Genomic DNA, 19,220 nt, shown 5'->3' with positions numbered 1-19,220 from the left:
CCCCTCGCTACACACCTCCCTCTTTCTCCTCTCTCTCTCTCTCTCTCTCTCTCTCTCTCTCTCTCTCTCTCTCTGCCTCCAGACCCTTACAGTTATAAGAAACCTCACTGGAGAAGCCAGCCCAAAAGTCCTCTCCTTCCAGGAACATTTCCACAATATGCCATGCTTGAAGGAGGCAACAGTTGGAACATCTTAGTAAACTACTGTGGAACTGAATCACAGGTAGTTTTTGCTTTGGTTGGAGACAGACAGATTAAGATAGGTAATAATTTGGATGGAAGGAAGCCTTTCTGCAGAAAATCAAAACACTTCAAAGCATCAGTAGTAACCTCTCTGTCCACTTTCAAACTCATCCCCAAGGTCAAGTCCTAGTGTCCTCTGAACTCACATAGCATGGGTTGTCCGCAAATTGGAGTCCTAGGATTTGAATTAAACCTCAACCTCTTTCAGGTCCAGAATTCTTTGTAATCAGTAGAGAAGCCTTTTTCTTTAAGAGCTATTGGGTTCAGTGTGGTCATTTAGCACAATCATCTTGTCTTGACTTTGATGTCAACTGAGCCTGAGGGTACAACAATGTGGGAGAATGGGAAAGGGCCTTTGCTGGGAACCTGGGACAATGAGTGCAGGGTTGGACCACACATGATTGCCTGCAGTGCTCATGAGTTGCAAGGTGGTAGAAAGAAGCTTTGCAGATCGTGCCTGCCATATGATGCTTTAAATCTAAGACAAGAAGGCAAGATGAGGCAGTAGGTAGCCCAGAGAGTAAACACCCACATGAAATGAGTCTGTGCCTTGAGTGTGAGGTCTCACACCACCTCTGGAACTACATATAGCAAGACGTTTTCTTCTGAGGTCACTCAATGTGACTGTCACCAGCCAAGACTTTCCTTTGAGGAGGTTTAGGCCAATCAGTCTTCCTGTCTATCCCATGTTTCCCGAGGCCTCTGAGGACAGAGTAGTCACTCAGTTGCACTCAATGGCCCATCTAAATCTTGACTAGGTCTCAACATTGACTCCCAAATGGGTTCTGCAGATAACCTGAACCATTCATCTGTGGTCAGAATGATCGCAACTGCCTTTGGAGCTGTGTACATCCTAGGGGCTGGAGAGAATCACACAAGACTTTGGCTTTTTGGGGGAATGGTGGCCAAGAAAAGGAGACTTCTCGCTAAGCCCCATTAACATTTTACTAGAGCTTAAAGCAGTGAAGCTCTTTGAAACCGCCTGCTTCATAATTGGCCAATTGTCATTAGATATAGTTACAGTGCGTGGCATCGTATTAGAAAGTGCTTTTGAACCCCCTCCCTAGCATCCAGAGTAAATTCCTAACAGATGATGTCATAACAGGCCGTTACAATCCCTACCATGTAGATACCATTAAAGCAATGTGTGCGCCTTTTGATACTGAAACATCTAACTTTATTATGAAGTCTGCTATAAAACCTGCTATGATGTGTTTAATAATATTAAAGCGTTTATTCTTTAATAGTGAAGTCATGCTGCCCCCGTAAAGCTGGTTACTTCGGCCACAACGAGGGTTGCCAGATCTATCAGTTTGGCCTTTAAACAGTGCTTTAAGAGATTTCTCGCTTTCTTCTTTCCTCTTCCCCAACCCTTTTCTTTCTTTGTTTTTTTTTCCCATTTTGCTGTGAAAAAGCAGATGTTTGAAAGCTACACATAACCAAAAGCCAGCAACAGAGACTCAAAGATGAAACTTTATAATTTCTATAAGTCAACCCAATGAGCAATGTCTGCATGGTGACCAGGCCAGGAAGCAGAGACAAGGGCAGCATCGGGAGTAGTCAAGGAGGTCATGTGATTCATCACGGTCCTGTGTGCTCGAGTCTCCCCTATAGTCAGCTTCTCCACTTGGTTAATACAAAAGGCAAAACAGACATAAAACCCATTCTTACTTCATGGCCCATCAGCTTCAGCTGCTGTGTTCTGTGGTTTGTGTGGAGCCTGAGTTTGTCTAAGGTGATGTAGAAGAGGAAGGAGGATTAGTACCACTATTGTCCATGTCACTGTAGCAGATGCTATCTTAACAAAATGTTCACGTAGATCACTGGTATATATATTTTCCCCTTCTCTCCCTCCCTCTCTCTCTCTCTCTCTCTCTCTCTCTATATATATATATATATATATATATATATATATATATATATATATTTCTAATTGTTAACAAAAGCTTATTGACAATTATTTTTAAACCAGTGTCAAAATAAGATCAGAATTGTTCTTTTCTAGACAAAGTCATGAAATTTAGATTGTGATAGGGACCTATGTCATGCAGGAGATCAGGGGGTTAGGCCAGAACACCAACCTGAAACCTACAGAGAGTATGTCTATGTCAGAAAGAAATTGGCACTTTTTCTAAGACGTTTTGATGTGGACATACTCTATGCTTTCTGCTGGCTGCTTACTAATTTATAATGTATTAACCCAGATTGTGCATGATCCTCAGAAATGCTAAGCCCACAGATTGCTTTTCACAGACCTTTCTTTGCTTTAGGAATAGGTGGAAGATTTTTTTCAGTTTGATCACCAACTATTTTAATGAGCGACCTTAGGTGTAGTATTGAAAACCATGTCCATATAGAGGTTACTGTGTTTGAGGCAGGGCCTTGCTATGTGGCCTAGACTGTGTCTGAGCTTGCAGCTCTCCTGCCTCTTCAGGGCTCTGCCACCATCCCTGGTTCCCATCCAGAATTATAAAAACACACACTGTACTGCCACCATGAGCAGGCTCTCATTCCATTCCTGTTGGAACTATTCTTGTTGGAGAGTCGCATGAGAAGCTGGCTCCCTCAAAGTAGCAAGTGGCAAACTCAGATGTTTGGGACACACTGAAGCAGCTACTTAGATATAAACCTAGTCACCCTGCGCTAGCATAGGAAGCTTAGATACCCATGAACGCAGGCTGGTGACACAATCAGTCGAAGCCAGTGCCCGTGATGAAAATTGACAACTGGACCTAGGCATCAGAAGCAGAAGAGGCATCAGACACTAGAACAGGAAGGACTCGGGTGAACCCAGCATGGTATCAGCATTAGCTTGGTAAATCTGCAACTGAGAAGACAAAGTTACATAAGAGAAAAAGCTCACAGGTGTAAACTTAGATCTCAGGAGACTGAGTGAGGCAGGAGGATCACCACAGTTAGTGGACTGCAGGAGTTAATTCTAGGCCAACCTGAGCTAGAGCCGCAGGAAAGAGGAGTGAGTGGCAGAAGCAGCCTCCGCTCAGTGGGCAAATATTCTCATCATCTAGAATGTAAAGTGGGGACTCAAAATTAAGAAATCTTTTATGTTTTCAAGAGAAAGAAGTCCAAAACCTAATTTTCATCCAAATACGCGCCTTCCCTCCAATTAAGGGAATTAATTAAGAAAATAAGGCTAAGCCACAACAATAAGTACCACTGTGGAAAAAGCCCACGAAGTTATGACCTGAGGCAAGGGTTGAGCTCAGACCCAAGCTGGCCCATGGCGGACACTATCTCCCCTCTAGCCATTACTCCAAGTTTGCTCCCTTCCTTTCCTCCTCAAAAACCATCATTTCATCTCTGAGAACTCACAGAAACAGATGCAGACTCATTTTCAGGAGGCTTGTCCTGCAGCCAGGACCAGCAGCGTGACCTCTTCTGATGGCCGATATAACCAGTGACTTCTGACATCACTATTTTTACAAGTAAGTTCTCCTCGGGGAGAGGGTGAAGGAATTTTAGAAGAAATTCAGGCATACTGAAAGGATACAATTTTCCTCTACCATCGTCTCTAACGTCAGCAACAATCTGGGGGCATGAGTGTATCTTTTAAAGAATAGCTCTACCCACAGCATCCACAGGCTCTCAGTGTTCTCTGCCAACATCCCTAGGTTCCTACCCTCAGACTCAGCAAAATCCTCCTTACAACAACTTAATCCTCCAAGCTGCAGTGAGTTCTAGAACTTTGTCCATCTGAATCGTGGGAATACTCATCTTATCAAACAAAGCAAATGTACTTCTGTGTCAGGTGTCCGAATGGTGACTTGCCTGCCAGACACTGAGAGCAGTTCACCTGCAATAGAAGCAGGAGACAGCCTTTCAGGATGTCCCCAAGGCCCTAGAGCTGCTTGCACAGGAAACCAGCAGGTCCCACCTTGTGAGCAGGGTTCTCACTGCAGAAGGGACAGTGGGAACCTACAATCAGGGGACCATTGTGGCTTACTCTCTGCCGTTTCTTTTTCAAACTCTCTATCGGAGTGGAGAACTTTGTAGGCACTAGGTTCTCTCCTCACCCTCCTAAAGGTGATTTGAATGACCTGGTGCAGCCATGCTTTGCTTTGCCAGTGTGTTTGTGCTTCCACAGCCATTGATTGGTGACTTTGACTCACCTATTATGAAGTGTCTTTCTGTAAGTTCTGGCCTGGAGAGCCGGCTCAGGGCTTAAGAGCACTGGCTGCTTCTCCAGAGGAATCAGGTTCAATTCCCAGCATCCATTTGCTAGCTCACAACTATCTGTAAGTCCAGTTCCAGGGGATTTGTGCCATCTTATGGCCTCCCTGGACCCACACTAGGCACGCATGTGGCGCACAATGTACATGCAGGCAAACCGCTCATATGCATAAAATAATTTAAGTGCCCAGTTCCTTTCTTCACTGCAGATAGAGAAGCCATCAGACTCAGAAACCTGTCATTGCCTCTTGCTGGCCTCTCTGGGAAGCTCTTAACACAGGCACCAACATGTGAACCCACAGCAAGGTCACGTATAGGCTGACAAATATTTGAATGTCCACAACCCACTATAAAACATGGTGAGATTGGGAAGGAAGTTGAGCAATTTTCAACTCTGTTTAATAAAGAATTATTCAGTCTTGTCTTGAAGGAGTTGGCAAATCAGAAACCGTCCTTGGCTACTGACTCTGGAGGTCACTCAGAGTGGGCGTGCCGTCTAACTAGATGGGAGGTATTTTTGGGTTAACACCTTTTGTTGCAGTGTGCTCATTGCTTTAAAAAAATGATCCTTATCTGATGGGCACCAAATGTGAAGACAAAGGAGAGAAGGATCCTGAATTTCTTTGGCTCTGAACAGGTTCCCAGGTGAATACAACAGCAATATGGATGCCTACCTGAAGGAGCACGCTCTTTAGCTATGGCTTTGATAACCTGTCTGCCCTGACAGCCTGAAGCACAAAAAAAGCACTGCTCCACAAATGTAAATGTCGGCATTTTCCAGAAGACATTAGAGTAATGCAGATAGAATGAGTACCTAAAAATATAGGATGCCAAATTAAATTTGAATTTCAGATAAATAACAACTATTATTTTTAGTGTGAAGGGTTGATTCACTGGGAGAGAGTGAGCTAGTGTGTCAGTACTTTGTGCTCTGGGAGCGCCCGTGTTATGTATCACCCACTTGTCCTCCCGCGTGCATTCCAGCCTCACTCTGTTGACAGGACTCTGGGTCAGCACCAGGACATAATACAAGCCTGGGGACCTGCCTCTCTACCTCAGCTCTCTTCCTTCCAGAGTTAATGCTCTGTGTTGTCCTGGGAGGGAGATGCATGCTAGCAAGAGAGTCCTACTCCTGGAGGGTGATGGAGGCAGGCGGTGACTTTCTTGAGAAAAGAAGAACATGGTGTGTGTGTGGTGGTGGTGGGGGGGGGGTCCTCCTTCTCCGAGTGGTCCCTCCAGCACTAGAGAAGAAAATGCGGAAATCCGACAGGAAAGACTCAAGACTTCCCCGGGGGAGTTGAGACAGAAAGTGAGCGTGTCTTCACCCTCTCGTGCCAGTGTGTCTAACACTGTGGCCTGTGAGGTGTGAGGCTTTGTGCTGTCACCTGTGGAGACCAGCATGCGCATCTACACACACACACACACACACACACACACACACACACACACTGTGGAAAGCATCACATACCTTGGATAAAGTGAAGGGCATAAGAAAGAACAGAAAGGCACTCCTTAGTGGGCACCTGAGTCCTGCTTCATCTTGACAGGATGAATATCCCAACCTGAAAAGGGTATAGCTCAGCAGGTTCAGTCTGCACCTTGTCTTGGGCCCTAGCCAGAGGGACACATACATCTTCGTCTCCTCAAGCTCAGAAGGGCAGAGAAGGGAGGGACAGAGAGTCTGCTGACTCAAGGGGTTAGACCACGGCATGTAAACTGCAACCCTTCACCTGGTAGTCAGGGTCTCGTGGAGTCACCCCACAGTCACTAAAGGGACCAGAAAGGGATTGACCAACCAAGAAGGTTAAAGGCTGCTAGACGGGGTGAGACCCAAAAGGGCGGAAGTGAACTCTGTCGACTTCCACCCGATTCAAGAAAGATCTCTCTCAATCCTTTCCAGAGGTGAACACTGTGAGCGGGTGGCTGGGTTTAAAGATTGGGAGCGTGTGTGAAGGTGGCACATTGCCTGTGGTCCAGCTGCGAAGGGACCGCACGCACCTGGGCACAATCCCAAGGTCTGGCCTAGACGTGGTGGCTCGGCCAAGTCATCCGTTTTTATTCCTCTCGCCACAGTGATTTGTTAAGTACACCTCTCGGTGCAAAGAGGTTCGAATTGCTTTGTAAGGCTTTTTCAGATGAAAAGTTCATAAATCAGAGAAAATCCTCCAGGACCATGTGTTGAAATTTCAACTTTGCCAAGTTCCGTCACCACGGACCAGAAATGAGAAGGACCCCACTCAAGCAAAATTCTGGGATGCTTTTGCCTCCCAGTTCATCAGTCTGGCCTTTTCCTCCTCCTTCCCTCTTCTCTGCCTGACACAGCTTTCATGATCACCTGACCTGGGCAGCCCAGGCTGCCTGGCCCAGCGATGGTTACCTGGGCTGAATACGGGAATCTTAAGTCACACTTCTAACGGCTGGAGCATACTTTCCTCTATGGGAAAAACAGCAAAAGACTCTAGGGCCAAGGAAAGCCACACACGGTCCAGGAGAAACTGCGAAAACTCATTCACTCCCTAAGGAGGACAGTTCTGAGAGCGCGGCTGAAGACAGGCTAATCCGAACCTGGAATCTTCCCCTAGCGCAAAGTCCTGAGTTCGTATTTGAGCTCAGTGTCGGAAGGTCCGAGGAAACTCTTGTTCAGGACACGTAGGTGCTGCCTCTGTGACAGGGAGACAGGGAAATTAAGAGGCAGAGAACTATCACTGAGAAGGTACCGTTGTCTTGTCACCCTAAAGCGGCTCCATAGGGTGACCAAGATGGCGGACGTGGGTACGCGCCTAGAATGTGCCTTTTTAGCACCCACCTCCCCTGCTTACATCTCAACAAAAGAAAATGTTTAAGGGCCGGGCACTTGGATACAAGGCCGACCCATGATGGGGCCATCAGGTAGGGCTCTTCTTAGCTTCTACACTTAGGCTTCTCCATCGTACTGTCTGCTGGTCTGAGATTTAGGGCAATGTTCGTTGTCTTGGAAAAAGCTTGCTTACAACACCTTGAGCTACGGATCCCCTGTGCGCCAGCCTCCTCCCACACTTCCAGCCCCTTTCAGGGCCTAGCCCCTGCCCCTGGCGCCGAGAGTGGCTGTCAGCGCTTCTCAAATGCCACTTCTTGTGACACTTAAAAGGATAGCTGTTGAAAGGACACTGAGAGCAGATGGGATGCTGGGATTCTTCAACCCGCCATGAGAGCTTTAGCATGTTTAAAATGTCCCTACCCCAATCATAAGGGATAGCCCGTTTTTTTGTTTTTTTTTTTTATCTAGGACACACGCATCCCTTGCAACTAGAGAAGCTTTGGCGTGGCGTTTGGGTCCCGCGTGAGTGTTCAGTCCTGGGCACTGTTTAGGTCTGTTAGTAACCCACCGAACGCTTGTCGGCTCCCCTCCCTGGATAAAGACAGAGATACTAACAGAACAGCAACGCTGTTAATCCCAAACATGTTACTAATGATAGAAGCTGCTTTGCTCAGGGTCACGGGGAGGGAAGGAAGGGAAGCAGAAACGCTCATGCGCAGGCGGGCGCTGACTGTGCACGGATGGGTTTTCCAATAATGAGGGATGTCCTGTTTTTCTCAAAATGTCACCATACTTCATCAGCTTGGAACTCTCTCACTAATCGCTTGTCCTCGGCTGATGGCTGATATCTGGGAGTCCGTGACAATGACCAGTAAATGTGGATGAGTTGGTTCCATCGCGGGTGGCACTAGAGAGATTCTTGCCAGATTCCACTTCCCTTATTATTTTTGACATACTTCAAAATGTGTGATTTATTGACCTTTTGGGTGTATGTCGACTGAAGCGATTCAGCTGTGAGAAGAAAAATCAATAAATGCACACAGAAGCAAGCCTGCCTCAATCTGGCTACAATTCCAGAGAAGACCAAACCAGAGAGACCAGATATTGTATGGTTTGGGTCAGACGTAGCCCTGGAACCATGGCCCGCCTCGGGTCAAGAACTGTGAGCAGGAGAGAGAAGGAAGACAAACTGTGGGAAGTGATTCTTTGCTTTCCCTGTAGAGCAGGTGTGGGCTGCTGAGGAGAGAAAACGCAAACAGACACCAGCTTGGGTTTGGAAGTTAACACCCAGAGCACTCTCTGTGCTGGTCCTGGATGTGTGAACAGTTTGGCAGTTTTTGTGGTGACGGAGGAATGGCCACTCGCCAAACTGATGCGTCTTGCTTGATAAATAAGGTAGTTCTGGAAAGCCCAAAGTAATTACTCCTATTGCCCATAAATTAGAAAATCTGCAAGAGTTTTTTAAAAATCTTATCTACCCTGTCCTCCCCTCTGGAGATCAGCTCAGGGCTTGCACCTGAGGCATGCTGGGAAAGGCATGCTGGGTGATGCTGTTGCCCCATGTTAAAGAAGAAAGTCTTTTTCTCAGACTGGGCAGTTCAGGTTGCAGATGGTGGTATTTCACAGATGAGGTCATCATTTTGAATGGAGAATGCTTGTCACATCTGACTTTGCCAAATAAGGAAGCAGTAACTATCACCAGCTGTCTCCAGCCTTTTGGGTTGCTATAACAAAATAGCCTAACCTGTGCTGCTCCACCTCAGACACATGCTCTTGAACCCCCAGAACTCTGAACCAAATAAAACTCTTTTTTATAATGATACCCAGTTTCAGGTATTGCATTGGCATAATAAAAACTCAAACAGGTATCTATAACTGTACGAGGTTATTTCCACCTCTGTACCTTCATGGTAGAAAGAACAGAAACACTTTCTGAGCCTTTTATGTAAGAACAATAAGAACATTTAACCACCTCTTAGAACTATGATATTAAAATATCAATAGCAGGATAGATATACACATATAGGCCATAGTATGGGCTAACTACACTGTTTCATGAAAATATTGATTAAAATTCAAAAAGACAGCTGAAAACAACCCACAATAGCAGATCTTTAAAGTATTGAAATGCTGGGGACATGGTAGCATCCCTTGAGGATTCTGCTTCAATTCCTGCCTCCAGGGTCCTGCTTGAGTTCCTGCCCTGGTTTTCTCCATGATAGATTATCATTGAGACATACAAGCCAAAGAAATCTTCCCCGCCCCAAGTTGGTTTGGGTCAGTGCTTTATCACAACAATAGAAAACAAATTGAGAGCAAATCTCTTGTTCTCTGTTACAAATGCCGGACTACCTGGCCCCAAAGCTCGCCCTTCTCCACCTCCCATCTCACCACAGGAACACTCGGCTCACGGTTGTGCACTACTACACCTGGCTTCACGCGGATTCTGGAGGCTCAAACTTCCAGTCTCATGCTTCTGTGGCAAACACTTCACTCCCTGAGCCATTTTACCAGCCTGTACCTCCAACATTTTGTCCTCCAGCCTCAGCCTGAAAGCAGCTTGGGTTGTAGGCACGTGTCAGAGCCTTTAGCTTCAAGCTCCCTTTAATTGTTTTCCTTTGGTTTTGAGAAGTTTATATACAAGGACACTGTGTTTGTGCCATTTCTAATCCCTGTCCCTCCAACTCCTCCAGTGCCCCTCCAACTGCTCCCTTTCAAATTTACGGTCTTTTCTCTATTTTGTTTTACATACATATGCCTGAGTCTGATTAGTGCTGCCCTTATTTGCATATGTTTAGGTCTGACCACCTAGGATTGAGGTCTCTTCCCAGAAAACAAATAAGAAACTGATTTTCCTGTTATTGGCAGCCTTTGACTGCCTGTAGTTCTTCATCTAGGAGAGTGGTCTTGAGAAAGTTTCCTTCATCCACTTTGGCATGTCTACTGGTCTTTGCATGTCTTATGTGGGTGACCCTATTGTTGAGAATTCATGGGAGCAGTGTCTGTGTTCTAGTCAGAAGAAGCTATCACCCGGCAGTCATTCTGATGGTCAGGCTCACACAGAGATGTGCTTCTCTTTGCTGTGTCCCTAAGCTTTAGCTATGATAGTTGGTATAGATGTCCCATTTGGGGCTGGGCATCCCACAGCCGGTCACTTGTCTTCTGAACCTTTACAGCTGTGACTCTCTCTACTAGCCTCTGTCTTCTGTAGAAAGAATTTTTTTTTTTTGATGATTTGAGAGCTGTACTTATCTACGGTGCAAGGATGAATATTGAGTAATGCAAACCTAGCCAAAAACCCGTGGCTAGAGAGGTCATGACTGTCGGAAGAGAGCCCACTCCCAGCATTTTCCTGAAGTAGTACAGTCTCCATCTGCCTTCTGAGTACTCAGGTTGTCCGCCAAGCAACTGCTTGGGATGAAGTTATCCTGTACTTTAGAGAGAGGGTGCAATGCCCAGTAGGGAGACCCAACTGGCCAAGACCAGTTAGAGGACCTGTATTTGCCTCCAGGAGGCTATAGTACCTCAGCCAGCCTTTGTCATGGACCATTATTTCTAAGCCAACTTGTACTCAAATGTGTTTGATATAGAGGAGGTGGCTCAGTGGATAAAGTACTTGCTGTGTAAGTGTGAAGACCTGTGTTCAAATCCCCATGAAGCATGCAAAGCCAGGTGTGGCAGACTGCATCTGTACTCTGCTCCTACAGTGAGGTGGGAGACAGACAGGAGAATACCTACAAGCTCAAGGGCCACAGTCTACGTGCACACAACGCAAATAACAAAGAGACCCTGTCTCAAACAGGGTGGAAAGTGGAGCCTGAAACTCCAGGTTGTCCCCTGACCTGCATACCTGTGCCGTAGCACACATGCTCCTGCTCATACATAGGAATACATATGAACATATGCACACACATGTCACATGCATGAAGATTTTGAAAAACAGGGCTTAGTAGTTTTTAAGAGCAGCAATGTCAAGAGGGTGATAAGACTATATTCTCAAGAAGCCAGGGACTGGCTCTCAAGTTCATCTAAGTGGGCAATAGCAATGAGTGGCGCCTGTTCATCCCTCACAGCACATGGAGATGGACAAGTTCTCACAGAGGATAAGAAGAGCCACGCAGTTCCGCCCCCACAGGAAACCGTTTTACAAGCAAGATGTTCTTCAAGATAGAATGACTTGAAGCTCCAAGATGGTACAGAGGCCATACACTTCCTTACTGCAATCATCTAATATATATATATATATATATATATATATATATATATATATGTATGTATATATATATATATATATCCATCCACTTGTATGGATGTACACACAGACTAGGCAGAGGTTTCTGGGTAGATAGTAAGACTTTAACTTTCCTTACAGATTAACCTCTTCTTACTGATGAAGACCGACTGCCCGCTGGACAGCCATCTAACTGCCTTTTATGATCATGATGTTTTGTACTGCATTGAAAGGCTCTGTTGGTGATGAAGAGCACAGAAATAACCAACACCTGCGCTGGTATTTCTGGCTCTCCACACTTGTCTAATTCTTTGTCAAAGACACATACTTAATCTGCCTTGGTAGATCTTTGTAACGTAGCTTTTAAACAGAAAAATTCTACTCAGGCATTCTGATATTACCAAGTAGCAAAAAACCCATCCTGGATGTTAGCCAGAATTTGCATGTTCATTACTGCATTCCGAGTTCGGGCATCTCGGGGCTGAAAAACAATGGTTTTCCAAGGTGTTATTGGCTCTGTAACTCCGGCAGCAGGTTCATTCACATAGCCGCTTCCATTAAGGTGATAATTATTGGCATATCATCTCAGGAGTTATCATGTATAATGGCCATCAACTGCAGTGGAATGGCCCTTTTAGTACAATAAATGTTTGGTAAGTACCTACTATGTGTAGCCGTCTATCATTCTTTACCTCTTCTTAGCACTTCTGAGTTACAGAAATTATGCCAATGTGTGCAGAGTGACCGGACCTCATGAGGAAACTGGCCCATGAGAAATAAAAAAGGAAATCTCTTGATCAGGATCACTGTGTCCGTGTCTGTTGTACGCGTGTGTTTTTGTGTGTATGCAAGCGTACCAGCCAGTGCGTGTGTGCAGCTGTGGAAGCTAGAGGTCCACACTGGGTGTCTTCTCTATCACTTTCTACCTTAATCTTTTGAGACAGGGTGTCTCACCAAATCTGGGCTAGCTGCTCAGAGAGCCCCTGGTGCACACCTTTCTCCACCCCACCTCCAGCGCTGGGGTGACAGGTTGACAGGTGTGCGTCACCACTCCCAGCTTTTACATGGACATCAAAGAATCAGCCTCAGGGCTTCATGCTTGCACAACAAACCCTTTACCCACCAGAGTCATCCTCCTGCTCTTGCTTGGAGACTTTGACAGTGACTAGCAATACAATACTTGACAATGATTAGCAATACAAACTCTAAGCCTGCCCCGTTCTCTGGGCTCTTCTGCTTTAACCTTCTACCCCCACACATTGTTGATGCTTACATGAAATGTCCTATAATTCGTCTTGGAATAATTTCCATGCCAGTAATACTTACATTACTTACTTTTTAAAAACTATTGTAATGAAAATTGCTGACCAGAGGCAGTTTAGAGAAGGGCTTATTGTCCTAGAGGGAAAGTCTTAGGGCAGGAGAGTAGAGAGCAAGGGGACAGAGCAGGAAGCTAAGTGGTCACATCTCCATCTACATGGAGGAAGCAGATGGAATGCTCTGGAAGTGTGGTCTGACCATCTCTCACAGCCCACCCCCAATGATGCATTTCCTCCATCAAGGCTGCATCTTCTAAAGGTTCCATAACCTCCCGAACACCGTCAGCAGCCAGGGACCAAATGTGCAAACAAAGGAGCCTAGGTTGATTTCTTACTGAAATCAACGCAATATTTGTTTTTGAAACCTACGGTCTCATTTGATAACACACACAACTCTGAAACTCCATAAACACACCTCCAGGGACTTCCAGTGGTTGCCCTAGCTGTTTCACCTTGCAGATCACTAACATTATCTTTTCATGCAGGTCCTTTCCAGAAGGAAGGATTACAAGAACATGGGCTTGGCACAGTGCAGACAGTGAGGCGTGTGGAAAGCCCGACAGAGGACCCCAGCTCTTCCCTTGATTCTGCCATTGTGGGGACACAAAAAGATAGACAGAGCTCCGTGCCATCACAGCCTCTCTCTACCAAACAGGGACAGTCCTGTCTTTTCTCACCTCCGCAGAAGAGTGAGGTCAGTGAGGCCAAATATGGGAAGGATTTGAAGACAGAGTCTGGATTAATACAGATATTGGCAGGTCTTTTTAGAATCCCTGCTAACATTAAATATATGTTTATGGTGGGGGTGGATAAAGAATCTTTGCAGCCATTATCCTGGATCAAAGAGATTTGGATAGTGTTTCCATGGATCAACGAAAACAGGCAGTGTAATTCTGCTTGTCTGTGGAGGGTGAGGATGGAATGAAGGCGATCTTACCTCCCAGTTCACAGAGCCAATACACCATACCTTTGCTCTTTCTCTAGCGCCTGCTGTTGCTTGGAATGTTCTGGGCAGCAGAACCATGAAAGGTTTCTCCATGTCTAGTATCTTCAGAAAAATATAAATGTCTAGATTACTATCTCGCGTGAACGTCAGAGAAGATTAGAAAATACAATTGTTTAAAATATATAGTGATCTACTGCTAGACACCTACCTTAACGGCTCAGATCTGAAATGCCAACAATAGTGATTGGGGCAGGGATGTTTAGCCACAGGAACATTTGTTTACTGCTGGTCATAAAACTATTGCTTCTGAAGGCAGTTTGACAGTTTCTCACGAAACTAAACACATCCTTACCATATAATATGCTAATTGTACATCGTGTTTACCCAGAGGAACTGAAAATGTCTAAACAAAAAAGCAAGACATCGATGTTTATAGAAGCTTTGTTTGTAGTTGCGGAAACTTAGGAACAATGAAGAGCCTCCACCAAGTGAATGGATAAACTCCGGGGCAGCCAGATGGCAAATCCTCTACAGGGAAATTCACTTTGGAAGCCATGAAAAGCTATGGAGGAAGTCTCAAGGTACATTACTCAGTGAAAGACCCATCTCAAAGGATTTATTATGTATGAATCCAAGCATATGACATAGTTGATTGAAATAACCACACTCTGCAGGCAATGGACATGAAAATGCTTGCCAAAGACTCGACGGTGAAAAGGGGAACAGTCTTCAAAGCATACTTAGAGATGCAAAACTCTGTCTGACACGATGATGATGGACAGCAAACATGCATACCAGGAGGAAACGCTCAGGTAATTTATGAACTTCAGGTATTTGTTCCATGGCTAACAAATCTGGTGCCCGGAGCATAGAACAACCTGTGTGCCCTCCTCAACAGAAAATATTAAACAAGATGCTTCCTAATTTCCTCTCTTCTTTTCATAGCTTCATTTGGAAAATACATTCCCATTGTCCCAGAGCTCCAGGCTGATGAACTTTGTCTTAGCAGAAAGTTAATTGTCTTCCGTGTGCTGTGTTCATCTTCCTGAGTGGCCACTGGTAATGGGCATTCATTTGTTTGCTTGCTTGATTTTTGTTTTGTTTTCTTTGCTTATTGAACCATAGCTGAATAGCCATTCAATAACCCATCCTTTGTGCTCATTTCCAAATAAAAGATTCACTAGAGAAGAAAATTCCTAAAGAAATAGTTTCCGTGATTAGCCCAAGAAAAGCCTCGACCACTAAAGGGCTTCCTTCTTGAGGCAGAGATCCATGGTAAAAACCAATAGTAGAAGAAACCTCACAATATTGTACTCAATAAGAAAGCAAAATAGTCACATCCATGCCTGAGTAAAAATGGCCCTTAAAATTTAAATTTTATGATTTGATCTTTCTGATATTCAAGACTATCCAATTTTAGGAAAGGCAGCCCCAAGCCAGCTTCTCTGCTTCTAATTTGCTTAGGGAATGACCCATAATGCGATGGGCACACACCACTGGCCGTGTCTTTTCTTAAGATGGCTTCTTTTATTGTCTTACCGAGGAGGTATCAGAAAGCCAGATCTGACACTCCTCTATGGTGGCCTTCTTTGACATTCTTACGTTCTCGGAGGCAGAGACTCCAGGCTGGGGCAACAGCCTAGAATGGGTCTCTGAGAGAGTAAATGCTGTCCCTGCAGGAGGTAGTTGTCGCATGAACTGTGCAAAGCTTGGCATCTCTGTCCAAGGATTGTCTCAGAGCCTGAGAGGATGATGAGCCACACCAAAGGTACATAAGGTGGCCCTAAGGTCACACAGGCCAGCATTCTGTAGTTCAGCGCTCCTCACCACTTCAGATACATGACCTAATAGAGTCGAGGGATCATAAAATAAGCCCCTATCAAACACAGAACAGGAATTACAGTCTTTCCCAAGGAAGCTGTCAGGAAAAGAAATTTCCTCTGGGGCAAACAAGATGGAGTTTCAGCTACACTAGCGACGAAGCGGCCAACCCTCTGTGCTGTTTGCCACCGAGGCTTAAGTTTCCCATCCGCTGTCCTCACTGTGTAGCGCCTCCCTTTTCAGCACGAAAAAATGTCTCACTCTGGTAAACGGGTATGGATTTGGATGGTACTCTCAAGAGGAATTGTCGTGCTGACCTTGTACAAGGTAGGCCAGGCAAAACGTGTTCATGGAAAGAGCGCCACAGGTGAAGGCCTCTGTTCACGACATACTGAATTAAAAAAAAAAAATCCACCAGCCAATTGGACACTCATGTGAGAAGCCTTAACCCACTATGTGCTAATTGTTCCTGAGACCGAACTTGCTTAATTCACAGTTCTCTCCACCTTAGACCACAAAGCTATTGAATTCTAATCAAAGGACTAACACAAGAGCTACTCCTTGCTTCCTACCTGAGAATAAAGAATAATAAAATTCTAAATATTAGGAACACCAGAGGTGCAGGCTGCAGTGAATTCCTTCGTTTGTCCCCCCCCTCCCCCCCATCCTGGGTCCACGTCTGCTGCTGGGATAAAATACCCTGACAAAAGCATCTTGGGGAGAAGGATTTATCGGATTACAACTTCAAATCACAGTCCCTCTGTGGGGAAGTCAAGGCAAGGACTCAAAGCCCAGAGTCACCACATCCGCAGTTAAGAGCAAAGAAAAGAAACACAGCCATGCTTGCCTCTGGCTGGTTTTGCTCAGGTAGGCTTCTTCAGCCTTCGCCCAGGTCCCTCTGTTCAGGGCTCAGGGTGGGTCTTTCCACCTAGGTTAACAATTAAGACAACCCACAGACATGCCCACAAACCAACCTGATATTTACAACCCTCTTTTGTTTACATTTCTTTTACTATATACTTTGTGTCTTTCACATCAGGTGTCTTGATCCCAATCATTTCCTATCCCTGTGTATCTACCTTCCCCCCTTGTAACCTCCCCCCACAATAAAATAAAATATAAGAGAAAGAAAGAAAGAAGAAAAATCTTGTGACGCAGTGAGTCACAAGCAAACCCTTTTATCCATAGATCTTTACTTGCAAGTGTTCACTTGGTAAAGTTATTGGTATGGTTGGAGGCCTCTGGTTTCTGCTACACTATCACTGCTGGACCCTCCATGGGACTCCTCTTGGGTATCCCATCATGGAGATCCTGCTGCTTTGGGTCTGCAGGACCAGCCCATTCATGTGCTCAGCAAATCATAGATGGGATGAATGTTGGGATGGACCAACTCAGAACCCTGGTTCTGGGCCTGGGTAGTTTCAGGGATAGTCAGCCTGCCAGTCCTCCTCACCCCATCCAAAGGGTGAGTTCTCCAGCATTGCCCACTACTCCTTCACTGCTTGTATTGATGAGCAAGGGGCAGGGCCAGGTCTGCTTTCTCATCCTCAGGGTGGGCTCTCCCACACCTACACCTTCAGGGCTAGCTCTACTGTGTTGTCCAGGCGAGGTGTGGGGCCAATTTCCCAAGTCCTGCAATTGGTGATGGGCAGGGACAGCTCTCCTACCTCCTACAGGCAGTGTGTGTGTATGTGTGCATGCGTGCGTGTACGTGTGTGTATGTGTGTGTGTGTGTCCCCTGCCCATGCCACCATATGACAGATTAGGGGCTGCACCAGATCTCCTGTGTTCACGTTCTCAGGGTGGTTCGCCGGCTCCCCATCAACAGGGTCAGCTCCCCTGTGCCTCTGTCACCAGGGCCAGCTCTACTGTGCTGCCCAAGAAAAGAGCAGGGCCGTTTTCCTAGGTGCTGCAGCTGGTAATAAGCAGGAGGTCAGCTCCCTCATCTGTCACAGGTGGTGAGGGGTGAGGGATAACGAGGTGCATCTCTATCCCACCCATACCACTATATGACAGAAAAGTAGTGAGGGCAGCTCTCCCAACTCCCAGCTTCAGAGCTGGCTCACACACACCTCTGCCAACAGGGTTGGCTCTATTGTGCTGCCCAGACGAGGTACAGAGCCTGCTCTCCCAGTGTTGCATCTCAGATGCCCCCCCACTTCCAGGCTATTATGAGAGCAGAGGCGGATCTCCCATGCTTGTGTTCTCGGCGGCTCACCAGTGCCCGTCAACAGGGTCAGCTCTGCTGTGCTACCCAGACGAGGTGGAGAGCCTGCTTTCCCAACTGTTTGGAACTGGTAAAAAGAGGGCCGGCAGCCTCACCAGCTGGAGACAGTAGGGGCAACAGGAGAGGTCATCTTTGCCTCACCGCAACCACCACCGCACCACTCCTGAGTGCTTCAGCTGGTGAAGGGGCAGGACCAGTTCTCCCTGGTTGCAGCCAGTGTGGGGCGGGACCAACTCTGTACAGCCTTATCCTCTCCACCTTTGGAGCCATGGACATCAACACAGTCTGTGGCTGCATCAGGGGCATGAACCCAGGCATGGGGCCAAAGCAGCAGCTCAGGCCCAGACATCACCATAGCCCTGGGTGGCAATCAAGTCAGCACCTCAGTCTGCTCCTCATTGCTGTCGCCTCTTTAGTTTTGTCTCTGTCCACACAAAATGAACCATTCTGCCCTCCCCACAACACACCGTGCATTAGCTCCCATAACAGTGCCCACTTACCCAGCACTGCAAGGCACCGGGTGGGCTTTGTTTCCTCCTCCATAACTGAGGCAGGCCTGAGTGTGGGTCTCTTCCACCACCACCACCCCCCCACCTCAGTTCGACATGGTGCTGGACAGGAATGTACTTCTTCCTCAGAGCCCAGGGCAGTCCACCCCAGGCCTGTGTGGGGGTCTCTTTGCCCACCCAGCTCGACATGGCGCTGGACAGGATCATCTTGATAATGCTCTTTTTTAAGACTCTCTTCCCAGTGATTCTACACTGTATCAAGCTGACAAAGCCAACAGCATACTACCTAAGTCCATATTTGTCAGAGCAAGTGACTTCTAGCCTAAGCAATGAATGAAAGGCCACTTGGTACCGTGTGCAATCTCTCATTTCCCTATCCATCTTTCTGGGACTCTCGACTGTCTCGCAGAACTTTCTCCCTGACCCTCCTGTGTGCATATCTGAAGATACCTGATAACAATGGACATGTTTTTATTTCAAAATGTACTTTGAGCGAATCCAATTATTTTTGGTCAGGGAGACGCGACTGCCTAGTTTATTTGTGGTTAGCACTTGGGTAAGTAACAGGTTCATATCATTAACATAAAACTCTATCTTTGATTTTAAGATAAAATTAAGACATCTTACTAAAACAGAATCTAAAAAAAAATCAGAGACGTGGGGGTGAATGTCCTACAGCAAGAAATTATACACAATGAAGTTTTGAAAAGTTTTATTAACTTCAGATGAAATAGACATGAGGTATTCAATTAAAATGATTTCTAGGGTTTTAAAACTATCGTGTTCTATGATTAATATAGTAAATGTATGTTTGATTGAAATATTAAGCAGAAGGGAAATAAATAACGGAGTTTAAAAATATATATTCTCATTAGTAATGCAGGGCTGAAGGAAAAAGTCCAGTAAAAATATGGCTTGCTTCTAGGGGATGAATAACATT

The 19,220-nt window shown here is 45.9% G+C and overlaps 1 pseudogene; it reads right to left on the bottom strand.

The window, feature by feature from the left end:
* Positions 1-15,439, bottom strand: part of LOC121459257 — a 49,121-nt pseudogene extending 33,682 nt beyond the window's left edge.
* Positions 15,440-19,220: the final 3,781 nt, after the last annotated feature.

The sequence above is a fragment of the Microtus oregoni genome, unplaced genomic scaffold, assembly GCF_018167655.1.
Source record: "Microtus oregoni isolate MIOR12 unplaced genomic scaffold, Mior012 000019F_ref0000042, whole genome shotgun sequence".
NCBI classification, from domain to species: domain Eukaryota; kingdom Metazoa; phylum Chordata; class Mammalia; order Rodentia; family Cricetidae; genus Microtus; species Microtus oregoni.
This window is presented reverse-complemented; position numbering and strand designations above follow the sequence as displayed.